This window comes from Ranitomeya imitator, chromosome 9 (genome assembly GCF_032444005.1).
Source record: "Ranitomeya imitator isolate aRanImi1 chromosome 9, aRanImi1.pri, whole genome shotgun sequence".
Lineage (NCBI taxonomy): Eukaryota > Metazoa > Chordata > Amphibia > Anura > Dendrobatidae > Ranitomeya > Ranitomeya imitator.
In genome coordinates, this window is record NC_091290.1 from 19,154,761 (window position 1) to 19,171,553 (window position 16,793).

The 16,793-nt window shown below is 39.3% G+C and overlaps 1 long non-coding RNA gene across 1 annotated transcript in view; it reads left to right on the forward strand.

Moving 5' to 3' along the window:
• The first annotated feature begins 6,138 nt into the window (after positions 1 to 6,138).
• Positions 6,139 to 16,793, forward strand: part of LOC138648881 (uncharacterized) — a 400,375-nt gene continuing 389,720 nt past the window's right edge. The window contains exon 1 of the long non-coding RNA XR_011315213.1: positions 6,139 to 6,368. This is a non-coding gene — a long non-coding RNA (uncharacterized lncRNA). The remainder of the gene's footprint in view (positions 6,369 to 16,793) is intronic.

Sequence of the window (16,793 nt, forward strand, 5' to 3'; positions counted from 1 at the left end):
AGGTGATGGCTGGTGTGTGACTCTCTCCGATGATTTGTATGGGAGTCCCAAAAATTGCAGCGTTCACTTGTTTTGTAGTATTCAGAACTACTGTAAGAATCACTGGGGAGCAGCGCATGCGCAGCCACCTCTCCGCTATCAATGGCGCATGAAGGGGCCAAGTTTCCAGATTCATGGGAGATTTGCGATCTATAGGATGGTGGATAACTTTGTGATCACTGGGGGTTGGAACGATGGTTCCCGGCCCCCCACCGATCCTAAGAATGGGGTCTGAACGTAGCATAGATCGAGCATGCGCAGTTGCCCACCTTCACTCCATGCCAAGAGCTGAACTCTGCCATTTCTGGAAGTCTCATAGTAGATGAATGGAGCTGATGTGTGGGGGTTCAAGTGGTTGGACCCCCAGTGATCAGGAAGTCATCCCCTTTTCTGTGGATAGGGTATAACTTCCTTACTCGGCACAAACCCATTAATGGCAGTAGAGTGGTGACGGTTCGCTTTCCTGGCGGCCAAGAGTAATAAACTGGTTATTGTCACCTTGGGTTGCAGATGAGTTCATGCCCCTCTTTGATGACTCCAGGAAATAAAAAGGGGGTGCGTGTGTCCTGGCATGCCCTGCTTCTCATCGCTTCGTCATCACCAATGCCCGGCAAAAACAGTAAGGAAAAACCTCATTCCGATCTCTACAATGGGGCAGAGCGCTTCATCCACGCTCTGCCCGATCAATAGGTAAACGGAAACACAGATCTGTCACAATTGGACCCCCTGATCCCGACAGTAGGAGGCATTTTATTATTTAGGTCACTTTAACATCCACAAAGCCTCATAATATGTCAACTCTCGGCAACCAACGTTCTTGTTTCCACTGACAAGAGCCAAATGTAGCGGCTGGTTATTAAAGCCTCCTCCTTTTTTTTAATCTAATTTAATTCTGTAGGATCCATAAACAGATTAAGCCATTGACGTATTCAGTAAATAGGGTCACATCGGGTAAAAAAACATGGGCCGAGGGGAGAACGAATGGCCGTATAATCCGTGTGTGCGACCAGGGATGGAGGAACCGCGACGCAGGATGGATTTGTCTATAATTAGGATAAATACACAAACCACATCCTGGATGTCACCGTGAGCAGCGTGAGCGGAGATCGGGCGGAGGAGGCACCTGAGACCCCTGCATCATTATATCTAACGCTCAGTGGGGGGGTGACGTGTCGTATAATCCAGATACGTCCATCACCCTCCTGACAGTGGTCTTCATGTCCAGTGGGGTCCTATGTAGCCAACCCTTACAGCTCTTATGGGGTGTATGAAGAAAAGGTGACCCTGAAATTGGGCATCTATATATTCCCCCTAATTATTACCTCTTTTAGAGCCAGGGATGGTGAAAAAATGGCCCCTAGAGGATGCAAAAAATGGTGGAAGGAAAGACCACCCATGGAACGTGGTAGGAGAGCCAGTAGTTAATTTATCTTACTTCTATAGCGCCACCATCATCTTCTCTGTCCCCATTAGGGCTCACAATCCACATTCTCTATCAGAATGTCTTTGGAGTGTCGAATGAAACCGGTGAAAACCCTCAGAAACACGGGGACGACATGCAAACTCCTTGCAGGTGTTGTCCTTGGTGAGATTTGAACCCAGGATCTCAGCATTGCAGGGCTATGGTGCTAACCACTGAGCCACCAGGCTCCTACCATGCCTTCCATTTATCTGGTTGGGCCTCCCCGAATTACTGAAATACACTGGCTGACGTCTCAGGCAGAGATCTGTATCTGGTAAATATCAGACACACAAGGGAGCCGATGTCTGACTCCACCGAGTGATAAAATGGAACAACTTTGGGCCAAGTTTGAGACTTTGTATATTTTTCATAGATAAATTTATGGAAAATACAGAAAAGTAAATGAGCGATCAGACAAGAAGATGTAGTGCGGGATGAGAACGATTAACCAGTTAAGTTTCAAAAGCAAAGCTGGAAACAAAGGATCCTGAGGTGTAACCAATAAGAAGAACTCTGCACGGAACTAGAATCCGTCAGGTAAGGAGGAGGGAGGGCACGCATTAGTAGGAGGGAGCGGGCGCTGGTCATAGTGTCTGCTCTCATCTGGACGGTACAGTTCCGTAGTCTGGTGTCTGACTGCTTGCCCTTTAAAGAAACAAATCAGAAGCACAATGCACTTGGTGGTTACAACTCGACTACAGAGCGTCGGACCTTGATGGTTGCAGTTCACTATGGATGGCTGATTTCCTGACTTTCCAGGTTACAATTTGACTTCTCTCTCATTTTCCGATCACTGTAGACTTCACAGAAGCCTTGTAGATAATGCTGTTCTCACACTCACCTATGAATAATCGTGACTTCAATTACTGTCCAAGTGTCCACCATCCTGGTCCTGTCTCTAAGAGCCTTTTCACTGCAGATCACACTTATAACAGGGTCCACTACTGAAGACTGAAGCAACCAGGCCACACTACAGCCCACAGGATAGTCATTCTTCTGCTACTAGTACTGACTAATCCCACAGGCTTATGACTCGCTGATGATCTCTTCTTCACTTAGCAGTGGTCTCCCCCATGGATGAGTCCAGCACCACTCAACCTGACTTTGCTCTCTCCTGGGCTGATATTTCTCACATCCTGATCAGACTCCCCTCCACTCCCTGCCCAGTTATATAACTTTCTATTATAGTAGTTATATTTCTGTACATAGAGAGCAGTATTATAGTAGTTATATTCTTGTACATAGGAGCAGTATTATAGTAGTTATATTATTGTACATAGGGCAGTATTATAGTAGTCATATTCTTGTACATAGGGAGCAGTATTATAGTAGTTATATTCCTGTACATAGGGGGCAGTATTATAGTAGTTATATTCTTGTACATAGGAGCAGTATTATAGTAGTTACATTCTTGTACATAGGGGCAGTATTATAGTAGTTATATTCTTGTACATAGGGGCAGTATTATAGTAGTTATATTCTTGTACATAGGGGCAGTATTATAGTAGTTATATTCCTGTACATAGGGGGCAGTATTATAGTAGTTATATTCTTGTACATAGGAGCAGTATTATAGTAGTTATATTCTTGTACATAGGGGCAGTATTATAGTAGTTACATTCTTGTACATAGGGGCAGTATTATAGTAGTTATATTCTTGTACATAGAGGCAGTATTATAGTAGTTATATTCTTGTACATAGGGGCAGTATTATAGTAGTTATATTCTTGTACATAGGGGCAGTATTATAGTAGTTATATTCTTGTACATAGGAGCAGTATTATAGTAGTTATATTCTTGTACATAGGGGCAGTATTATAGTAGTTATATTCTTGTACATAGGGGCAGTATTATAGTAGTTATATTCTTGTACATAGGGAGCAGTATTATAGTAGTTATATTCTTGTACATAGGAGCAGTATTATAGTAGTTATATTCTTGTACATAGGGGCAGTATTATAGTAGTTATATTCTTGTACATAGGGGCAGTATTATAGTAGTTATATTCTTGTACATAGGGGCAGTATTATAGTAGTTATATTCTTGTACATAGGGGCAGTATTATAGTAGTTATATTCTTGTACATAGGAGCAGTATTATAGTAGTTATATTCTTGTACATAGGGGCAGTATTATAGTAGTTATATTCTTGTACATAGGAGCAGTATTATAGTAGTTATATTCTTGTACATAGGGGCAGTATTATAGTAGTTATATTCTTGTACATAGGGGCAGTATTATAGTAGTTATATTCTTGTACATAGGGGCAGTATTATAGTAGTTATATTCTTGTACATAGGGGCAGTATTATAGTAGTTATATTCTTGTACATAGGGGCAGTATTATAGTAGTTATATTCTTGTACATAGGAGCAGTATTATAGTAGTTATATTCTTGTACATAGGGGCAGTATTATAGTAGTTATATTCTTGTACATAGGGGCAGTATTATAGTAGTTATACTATAGTAGTAGTTAACTACTATAATACTGCCCCCTATGTACAGGAATATAACTACTATAATACTGCTCCTATGTACAAGAATATAACTACTATAATACTGCTCCCTATGTACAAGAATATAACTACTATAATACTGCCCCTATGTACAAGAATATAACTACTATAATACTGCCCCTATGTACAAGAATATAACTACTATAATACTGCCCCTATGTACAAGAATATAACTACTATAATACTGCCCTATGTACAAGAATATAACTACTATAATACTGCCCTATGTACAAGAATATAACTACTATAATACTGAAGAAAAAGCAGAAGTCCAGCGCGGGTGATGTCCATAAAAAATACCTTTTCTTCCATATTCGTTAAAAGCACATAAATCCAAAGTCCATCTTCATATCCATAGACACAAAAACGGGTGATTCCTACCAGTGACAGTCACAGGCTTAAAGTGCATTAAAATCATACGCGTTTCCACGGTCGTGCCGCCTTACTCATTGTGATAAAAATAAAATGAAAGAGGGCTGCCATATAGGACTAGGCCCATTAGGTTACACCCCCTGATCTTGCAGACAACAGAAACAGGGCAACACCTACAGGTAATTAATGAGTTTAGCCTGAAATTTGCATGTCCAAATACTATGCTTAAGGCAGGAGAAAGAAAGAGGGGAAAAAAAAAAAAAAGTCTATGGACTTTTATATGGATGTTATATATGCAAGAATTATAACTTATCATTCATAATAATTAATAAGATCCTGCCGGATATTCATGCCTAGGGGGGCTCTGGACTTAAGTTGATACATCCACCATATCTCTCTGTTGGTTATTTTTCTTTTTATATCTCCCCCTCGAAATGGAGCTTTAACCCTTTCAATCCCGCGGACCTCCAATGAGCTGACATCCCCATTGTGTTTATGGATGAAGCGTCTTATGGGTGATTTTATTCACTGCATCAGACAGGTGCCTCCTTATTCTCACCTTCAGGGGACCCCCTGTGCACCCCACATATTGCTGCTCACAGGTGGTGCAATTAATCAGATACACCACATTGGAGGTGTTGCAGTTAATGTAGTGGTTAATTTTGTAGGTCTTTTTGGTGACAGATGAGTGGAATTCCTTACTGTTCACCATGTATTTACAGCAGGTGCAGATATTATATATATATATATATATATATTGTGTCCACACTTGTATGTGCCTTTAGTACTGAGCCAGTTTTCTTTCTCTTTTAACCCTTTGTCCTCACTAACACAGAGGCTGGGGGATAAGATGTTGTTCAGACTAGGGGCTTTTTTAGCGATATAGCGCACTGGTTTGGACAGGATTTGGTTCAGCTTTTTATCCTGGCTCAGCATAGGGATTCTTTTTCTGATGATATCACTGAGGGCTGTATGTAGTGGTGAAGGTGATGTGCTCCTCACTGGACACACGGTTACTGCTCGTTTTACTCAGCATAGTCTCCCGATCTATATCCTCCACAATGCAGCATCCAGCTGGGATAGCCCCTATGAGCCAGCCGGCCCCTCACCTCCCTCTTACTCCGGTCATACACTTCCTCGGTGGTACTGTTCCCCCACAGGTAGGTTTTTTATTACATGTCTCGGATGACATGATTTGGCATGTAATATGGAATTAGTCGCGGTATTTTTCCTGAAAGGGGAGATTGTGATGATTGAATCTGAATTTAGATCTAAAGTAACATCTAAAAAATTAATGTTTCTACCCCCAATTGTGTAGGTGAATTTCAAATTCATTTAATTATCATTCATATATTTGATAAGTTCAGATATCAAGTCCGCAGGTCCCTCCCATATGAGGAGCAGGTCGTCCAGATAGCGCCCCAGCCACCTAATATAGGGGGAGAAGGGGTTAACATGTGAAAACATGAACAAGCTCTCCCAGGCTGCCATATACAGGTTAGCGATAGATGGCGAGAACCCTGCGCCCATCGGGGCTCCGCAAACCTGCAAAAAAAACTCTTTATTAAAGGAAAAAAAGTTATGTTTGAGGAGAAAGTCCACAGAGGAAATCAAAAATTCCTGTATAGCCGGAGTGTAGTCACTGTAGTCCTGGAGATGTCTCCTCAAGATCAGGGGGTGTAACCTAATGGGCCTAGTCCTATATGGCAGCCCTCTTTCATTTTATTTTTATCACAATGAGTGAGGCGGCACGACCGTTGAAACGCGTATGATTTTAATGCACTTTAAGCCTGTGACTGTCACTGGTAGGAATCACCCGTTTTTGTGTCTATGGATATGAAGATGGACTTTGGATTTATGTGCTTTTAACGAATATGGAATAAAAGGTATTTTTTACGGACATCACCCGCGCTGGACTTCTGCTTTTTCCTTCAAACCACTTGCTGCACTGCATGATCCGTGCGCTGGGCCTGAGAGGAGGTGAGCTGATCTTCGCTGCTTTTTCTTTTCCAGTATTATAGTAGTTATAATTCTTGCACAAAACCAAGAAACCAGAAAAAAACGACCATAAAGTCCAATAAAATTATTATCAGAAAAATTTTAATTCTATTAGATACCAGATTAAGAACAATGAGATCACATAAATATATCAATATAGTAAAAATTGTAACAAATCATTGTATGATATTTGACGCAACCTAAACCAGTTAGTGTATACACTGAACGTATGGTAACAGATGACACTGAAGTGATGTTTTAAATATATAACGAGTGTAAAAACATAAAGAAAATATGTGTATCAATATTTGAAACAATAATTAGTATAAGCATATTGTAAAGTGCATGTGCAATCAGTAGCAAACCACAAAGGTATGAAATAATACAAGAATATAACTACTATAATACTGCTCCCTATGTACAAGAATATAACTACTATAATACTGCTCCTATGTACAAGAGTATAACTACTATAATACTGCCCCTATGTACAAAAATATAAATACTATAATACTGCTCCTATGTAGAATATAACTACTATAATACTGCTCCTATATACAAGAATATAACTACTATAATACTGCTCCTATGTACAAGAATATAACTACTATAATACTGCTCTTATGTACAAGAATATAACTACTATAATACTGCTCCTATGTACAAGAATATAACTACTATAATACTGCTCCTATGTACAAGAATATAACTACTATAATACTGCTCCTATGTACAAGAATATAACTACTATAATACTGTCCCTATGTACAAGAATATAACTACTATAATACTGCTCCTATGTACAAGAATATAACTACTATAATACTGCTCCTATGTACAAGAATATAACTACTATAATACTGCTCCTATGTACAAGAATATAACTACTATAATACTGCTCTATGTACAAGAATATAACTACTATAATACTGCTCCTATGTACAAGAATATAACTACTATAATACTGCCCCTATATACAAGAATATAACTACTATAATACTGCTCTATGTACAAGAATATAACTACTATAATACTGCTCCTATGTGCAAGAATATAACTACTATAATACTGCCCCTATATACAAGAATATAACTACTATAATACTGCTCTATGTACAAGAATATAACTACTATAATACTGCTCCTATGTACAAGAATATAACTACTATAATACTGCTCTATGTACAAGAATATAACTACTATAATACTGCTCCTATGTACAAGAATATAACTACTATAATACTGCTCTATGTACAAGAATATAACTACTATAATACTGCTCTATGTACAAGAATATAACTACTATAATACTGCTCCTATGTACAAGAATATAACTACTATAATACTGCTCTATGTACAAGAATATAACTACTATAATACTGCTCCCTATGTACAAGAATATAACTACTATAATACTGCTCCTATGTACAAGAATATAACTACTATAATACTGCCCCTATGTACAAGAATATAACTACTATAATACTGCTCTATGTACAAGAATATAACTACTATAATACTGCCCTATGTACAAGAATATTACTACTATAATACTGCTTCTATGTACAAGAATATAACTACTGTAATACTGCTCCTATGTACAAGAATATAACTACTATAATACTGCCCCTATGTACAAGAATATAACTACTATAATACTGCCCCTATATACAAGAATATAACTACTATAATACTGCTCCTATGTACAAGAATATAACTACTATAATACTGCCCCCTATGTACAAGAATATAACTACTATAATACTGCTCCTATATACAAGAATATAACTACTATAATACTGCTCCTATGTACAAGAATATAACTACTATAATACTGCTCCTATGTACAAGAATATAACTACTATAATACTGCTCCTATATACAAGAATATAACTACTATAATACTGCCCCTATGTACAAGAATATAACTACTATAATACTGCTCCCTATGTACAAGAATATAACTACTATAATACTGCTCCTATGTACAAGAATATAACTACTATAATACTGCTCCTATATACAAGAATATAACTACTATAATACTGCTCCTATATACAAGAATATAACTACTATAATACTGCTCCTATATACAAGAATATAACTACTATAATACTGCTCCCTATGTACAAGAATATAACTACTATAATACTGCTCCTATATACAAGAATATAACTACTATAATACTGCTCCTATATACAAGAATATAACTACTATAATACTGCCCCTATGTACAAGAATATAACTACTATAATACTGCTCCTATGTACAAGAATATAACTACTATAATACTGCTCCTATGTACAAGAATATAACTACTATAATACTGCTCCTATGTACAAGAATATAACTACTATAATACTGCTCCTATATACAAGAATATAACTACTATAATACTGCTCCTATGTACAAGAATATAACTACTATAATACTGCTCCTATGTACAAGAATATAACTACTATAATACTGCTCCTATGTACAAGAATATAACTACTATAATACTGCCCCTATGTACAAGAATATAACTACTATAATACTGCTCCTATGTACAAGAATATAACTACTATAATACTGCTCCTATGTACAAGAATATAACTACTATAATACTGCCCCTATGTACAAGAATATAACTACTATAATACTGCTCCTATGTACAAGAATATAACTACTATAATACTGCTCCTATGTACAAGAATATAACTACTATAATACTGCTCCTATGTACAAGAATATAACTACTATAATACTGCTCCTATGTACAAGAATATAACTACTATAATACTGCTCCTATATACAAGAATATAACTACTATAATACTGTCCCTATGTACAAGAATATAACTACTATAATACTGCTCCTATGTACAAGAATATAACTACTATAATACTGCTCCTATGTACAAGAATATAACTACTATAATACTGCTCCTATGTACAAGAATATAACTACTATAATACTGCTCTATGTACAAGAATATAACTACTATAATACTGCTCCTATGTACAAGAATATAACTACTATAATACTGCCCCTATATACAAGAATATAACTACTATAATACTGCTCTATGTACAAGAATATAACTACTATAATACTGCTCCTATGTGCAAGAATATAACTACTATAATACTGCCCACTATGTACAAGAATAGAACTACTATAATACTGCTCCTATGTACAAGAATATAACTACTATAATACTGCCCCTATATACAAGAATATAACTACTATAATACTGCTCTATGTACAAGAATATAACTACTATAATACTGCTCCTATGTACAAGAATATAACTACTATAATACTGCCCCTATATACAAGAATATAACTACTATAATACTGCTCTATGTACAAGAATATAACTACTATAATACTGCTCCTATGTACAAGAATATAACTACTATAATACTGCTCTATGTACAAGAATATAACTACTATAATACTGCTCCCTATGTACAAGAATATAACTACTATAATACTGCTCCTATGTACAAGAATATAACTACTATAATACTGCCCCTATGTACAAGAATATAACTACTATAATACTGCTCTATGTACAAGAATATAACTACTATAATACTGCCCTATGTACAAGAATATTACTACTATAATACTGCTTCTATGTACAAGAATATAACTACTGTAATACTGCTCCTATGTACAAGAATATAACTACTATAATACTGCCCCTATGTACAAGAATATAACTACTATAATACTGCCCCTATATACAAGAATATAACTACTATAATACTGCTCCTATGTACAAGAATATAACTACTATAATACTGCCCCCTATGTACAAGAATATAACTACTATAATACTGCTCCTATATACAAGAATATAACTACTATAATACTGCTCCTATGTACAAGAATATAACTACTATAATACTGCTCCTATGTACAAGAATATAACTACTATAATACTGCTCCTATATACAAGAATATAACTACTATAATACTGCCCCTATGTACAAGAATATAACTACTATAATACTGCTCCCTATGTACAAGAATATAACTACTATAATACTGCTCCTATGTACAAGAATATAACTACTATAATACTGCTCCTATATACAAGAATATAACTACTATAATACTGCTCCTATATACAAGAATATAACTACTATAATACTGCTCCTATATACAAGAATATAACTACTATAATACTGCTCCCTATGTACAAGAATATAACTACTATAATACTGCTCCTATATACAAGAATATAACTACTATAATACTGCTCCTATATACAAGAATATAACTACTATAATACTGCTCCTATATACAAGAATATAACTACTATAATACTGCTCCTATATACAAGAATATAACTACTATAATACTGCTCCCTATGTACAAGAATATAACTACTATAATACTGCTCCTATATACAAGAATATATCTACTATAATACTGCTCCTATGTACAAGAATATATCTACTATAATACTGCTCCTATGTACAAGAATATATCTACTATAATACTGCTCCTATGTACAAGAATATATCTACTATAATACTGCTCCTATGTACAAGAATATAACTACTATAATACTGCTCCTATGTACAAGAATATATCTAGTATAATCCTACCAGATAAATACACAAATGATAGTTTATGGTTACAAACACAATATTTCATTACACTTGTCACAGAGATATAATTACAGGAACTCCTAGAAGTCGTGCTCGTTTCTTAGTTTCCTCTCTCCGTTTAGTCGGTGACGTCCCCATCGGTTACATTCAGGGACTGTGGGTTATAATTAGGTCTTGGGACAGAATAGATGAACCATTAACAGGTCGCTTCATTCCGATCACTTTACATAAGAGATCACAGGACGCGTCGTTGTCTATATTACATATTTACCCGGCACCCAGGACTGTAATGGTGACTGCGGAGATATTACTATGACTGGCAGCAGCGGTCCCGGGCGTCCTCACCATGATGTCCCTGTGTATCCTGCACTGCTCTGAGCTCGTCCTGTGATCTGACCGGGATGATGACTACTTCTAGATATTCTCACTTACTGAGTTCTTCTTCCATGAAGAAAATCCCCTTTAATTTCCGCTATTGTTATACTAGTCGCCGGCACATTCCCATCTACCATAGAACAGTGGCGGGTCCTGGTGTTCTGTGTGTAATGCTATGGCTGTATAAAATCACCGTTAGCTGGAATCCTTAAAGGGGATGTCCACTGTCAGACACTCCTTTTTCCAAGTAGCGTGCTCCATCTGTATACTGATGGCAATTAATCCTACAAGCGGAAATAATCCCCAAATTACAGGATATCAGCCCCTTACCATTAAGGTTCAAATAGTAGTCTCCACAGAGACCCCGTACAAGGAAGGAACAGAAAGCATAACCGTCCAATCATAGTCACAGATGGGGAAAGCCATTATTCGGTGACCTCAGTCCAGCCGTGTATGGCAGCACAGGTAATCACTGGGATTAAATTTAAATGATTTCTCCACCCTACAAAACATGATTTGTTTTGCAAAAAGTCAAGAAATTAAAAAATGATACAACTTTGCAAATAGTCTTGATGAAATGTCACTTATCATTTGTAAAAACCTCCAACACAAACCTATGTGTCTCCGTGGTTGCAGACTACAAACAAGCCCTGTGTAGTCAGATCCTGCAGTCATACCCTCCCTAATTATATGAAACTAGATGGTGGCCCAATTCTAATGCATCGGGTATTCTAGAATATGTATGACAGAACTTGTTCAGTAAACGTAAACGTAGCATATAACAGCCCATGTAGCATATAGCACAGCCCATGTAGCATATAGCACAGCCCATGTAGCATATAACACAACCATATAGCATATAACACAGCCCACATAGCATATAGCACAGCTACATAGCATATAACACAGCCACGTAGCATATAGCACAGCCACGTAGCATATAACAGCCCACGTAGTATATAGCACAGCCTCGTAATATATTGCACAGCCACGTAGCATATAACAGCCCACGTAGTATATAGCACAGCCACATAGTATATAGTACAGTCCACCTAGTATATAGCACAATCCATGTAGTATATAGTACAGTCCACATAGTATATAACACAGCCATGTAGTATATAGCACAGCAGTCCACGTAGTATATAGCACAGGCACAGCCACATAGTATATAGCAGCCACATGGTATATAACACAGCCCACATATTATATAGCACAGTCCACGTATTATATAGCACAATCCACATAGTATATAGCACAGTCCACGTAGTATATAGCACAGTCCACGTAGTATATAGCACAGGCACAGCCCACATAGTGTATAGCACAGCCACATAGTATATAGCAGCCATGTAGTATATAGCACAGCCACGGAGTATATAACAGCCCACGTAGTATATAGCAATGTGGGCACCATATCCCTGTTAAAAAAATAAAAAAATAGTTTTATATTCACCTTTTGGCGGCCCCCGGATCCAGCCCAGGAGTTAGCGATGCTCCTGCCAGGTCCGTTCCCAGTGATTCTTTGCGGCAATAACCCGTGATGATGTAGCGGTCTCACTTGATCCTACGTCATCTGGGGTCATTTCGCAAAACATTACTGGTAACGGAGCTGCCGAGAGCATCGCGAGGATGGGGAAGGCTTCGGGGGGCCGCCGGAAGGTGAGAATATAATGATTTTTTTTTTTTTTTTTAATTATTATTATTTTTAACATTATATCTTTTTACTATTGATGCTGCATAGGTAGGATCAATAGTAAAGCCTGTCGCTGATTGGTCGCGGGCGGCCGGGGGCGCGACCAATCAGCGACGTGGGATTTCCGTTACAGTCTGTTTGTTTGTCTGTAACAGAAATCCGTGGGGAAGTAATGGTGTGCACTCAGGTCAAGCACAGGGAGGTGCTGGTAGAACAGACCACGTGGTCCCAATAATCATGTACTGGAAATCACCGCACACTCAGAACCGGTATGACGCACAAATGTTACACAAGTTCATTGTGTTCACAGTCAATGTCGCCACAAAAGAAAACGTGCTGATAGAAACCCAACGTTTCGACCCTCCCGGGTCAAATTCATGGGGATACTACGGAAAACAAAGAGATAATGTCAGATCTAAATCCGGTAACATCGACAGAGGCAAAGAAGATGTAACGCGAGACTTAGCTAAACCATAATATACACACACACACCGATGGATAAAAATAACTGGACGAGCATTAATGATATATACAAACATATACAGGTATATTTACAAAGGGCGAGGAGCCAGGGATGGTAAGAGGCTAACATTGCAGGGCAACAATATTTGATTCAAAGTTGTATGTGACATTAACCTGAATAGGGGATGTTGGAGATAAAAGGTGTCACATAAGCTGGTTACCTTGTTTTACGATTAGACACATATAGGAGCCAAGGGATAAATGGAGGGAGAAGGAAGTTCGGATTACACAGGGTTAGTTTGTAGATAGGACTGCAGGGGATCTGTATACACAAAATAGTAAGATACTGTATATTTATTAAAACTGTTAATCAAAAGTTACCACTTTTTTTATTTTTGATCTACTGGGTCAATGGAAACAATTAGTTACTCAGGTGGACATGCCCTTTAAGATCCAAGAGCGCCCCCTGGAGTCGTGCAGAATAAGTCCTGATGGGAAGTTCTTTAGATTTGCTCTATTTTTCTGCCCAGAGGTGACGTTCATATTTTTGGCACAATGATAAGAAGCCGCTGTCTGCGCTGTGACGACAGTCCATCAATGCAAACATTCACCTGGAAGATCCGGAAATCCAGGCTGACACCGGCGTAATTACTATCGAGAAGATCCGACCGAGAAATGAGAACTAATTAGGATTTCGGCTGATTAAGACAAATCAAGTATCTGCCGACATCAAATATGTACGACCGCCATTGTTTGGCTGCGGTTCCCGTGTTATCGGACCGCCAATAGCCAGAGGGGGTTCTGGACTCAGTAGACACCTGTTAGTGTTGATGGCCTCTCTCCCCCCGGACCGGAGACCTGAGCTGCTGACGTGAGAGCCGGGGTGGGACAGAACCTGCATTGTTGTCAGGAGCCCGAGCCCACGGCCGCGCACAATGCCCATCTTGTCTCACCTTGGCTCCGACGACGATCGATGGGGTTTCCAACATATTAATCTTAATTACTTTTTTTCCTGTTTTTTTTTCTCTCTCTGCTTTTCCAAAGTGGTTTACGTCACCAAAGAAAATGACTCTTAAAGTGAATCTGTCCCCCCCGGGACGTATATGACCTATTAATATGGGCATACAGGTCATAGAAATGTTACTCTAGTCCTATGAGTCTGCCTAATGTTAATGGTCTTGTTGCTGAGAAATGTTACATTCTTTCCTTATGTTAATGATTCCTTCCAGGCTCAGGGGCGTGCAGTGCCTGGAAGAAATCCCTGCCCTAACCCTAACCGGCAGGCATTGTGTAGATCCTCGTGTGTCGGCCTCTACATGACTTCATACGGCCTACCTTGTCTTATTGTAAAGGGTATAGCATTGTACAAATCCCTTAAAGGCATACTCACCCACCTTTAAAGGGGCCCTGACAGTAGAGTCATGCTGCCCGTGGTTTGCTCAGCATTAATCATACATGGTTGTGTTATTGCAGCCATATACAACTTACTCAACCTCCGCAGTGTTTCAGGGAAAACATCATTTTAAATCCCGGTCAGAGATCAGAGCTCCGGTTGCTGCTGAGCTCATATGACACCAACTTGATTTCTGAGGAGCTCAGAGGACTGGAGACATGGAGGAAATATTCACTCCTGTGATAAAACAGGCAGGAAAATTAGTTACGTCAGAAAGCTGTAGCTGCGAGCCCCTGCTGTGTCATCTGTATACTCACTTATAACTGACTGATGCTTCCTCCCCTGCCCAGGAGCTGTGGTATGTGCCAACCATGAACTGGAGCAGCTCTGCATGGTCAGACACGGCCATTACACAGTACACAGCGGGGGCACAGCTATCAGATTATCTCAGCACAGGAACATTTTCATCCAATTGTGGAACTTATTATTATTCCAAGATCTATTGATTAAAATGTACTTTGTTGTTGGGGCAAACCCCTTTAAGCCTGCTGACTGTCTGCTACTGGTAATAGAGTAATATAATATTGTAATGTGTATTTTTTTCCTGTAGCAGTAAATCCAAGGTGTATAATATACTTTTTATAAAGTTTAAAAATCATTCTGCTCCTATTATCCAGCCTTTGTACCATGACCAACATCTTCCCCTCCCACACAGTGTAATGTCTGCATAGTCCCCCACACAGCATGATGTCCGCATAGTCCCCCACACACAGTATGATGTCCGCATAGTCCGCCCACACAGCATGATGTCCGCATAGTCCCCCACACAGCATGATGTCCACGTAGTCCCCCACACAGCATGATGTCCACGTAGTCCCCCACACAGCATGATGTCCACGTAGTCCCCCACACAGCATGATGTCCACATAGTCCCCCACACAGCATGATGTCCGCATAGTCCCCCACACAGCATGATGTCCGCATAGTCCCCCACACAGCATGATGTCCACGTAGTCCCCCACACAGCATGATGTCTGCATAGTCCCCCACACAGCATGATGTCTGCATAGTCCCCCACACAGCATGATGTCTGCATAGTCCCCCACACAGCATGATGTCTGCATAGTCCCCCACACAGCATGATGTCCACGTAGTCCCCCACACAGCATGATGTCCGCGTAGTCCCCCACACAGCATGATGTCCCAACAGCCCCACACAGCATGATATCCGCATAGTCCCCCACACAGCATGATGTCCACATAGTCCCCCATACAGTATGATGTCCGCATAGTCCCCCACACAGCATGATGTCCCAACAGCCCCACACAGCATGATATCCGCATAGTCCCCCACACAGCATGATGTCCACATAGTCCCCCATACAGTATGATGTCTGCATAGTCCCCCACACAGCATGATGTCCACGTAGTCCCCCACACAGCATGATGTCCACGTAGTCCCCCACACAGCATGATGTCCCAACAGCCCCACACAGCATGATATCCGCATAGTCCCCCACACAGCATGATGTCCACATAGTCCCCCATACAGTATGATGTCCGCATAGTCCCCCACACAGTATGATGTCCGCATAGTCCCCCACACAGTATGATGTCCGGTCCGCATAGTCCCCCACACACAAAATGACGCCCCCACACACTATGGTGTAATTATAAGGCTAGTAGCAATTTGGGAAACCCACAACCCACTCAGATGCAGGAAGATTGGGCCTTTCTGCAGTTTGTGTCAGTTGGCTGCATGCTGCTATTTAGCGCCTGCTATATGGCGGTATTATACCCAACTGTAATTATTGCTTTCCTGTTATTCCACGGAGGAGGGGGGTGAATCCATCTCATTTCTTTTATGGATCCCAG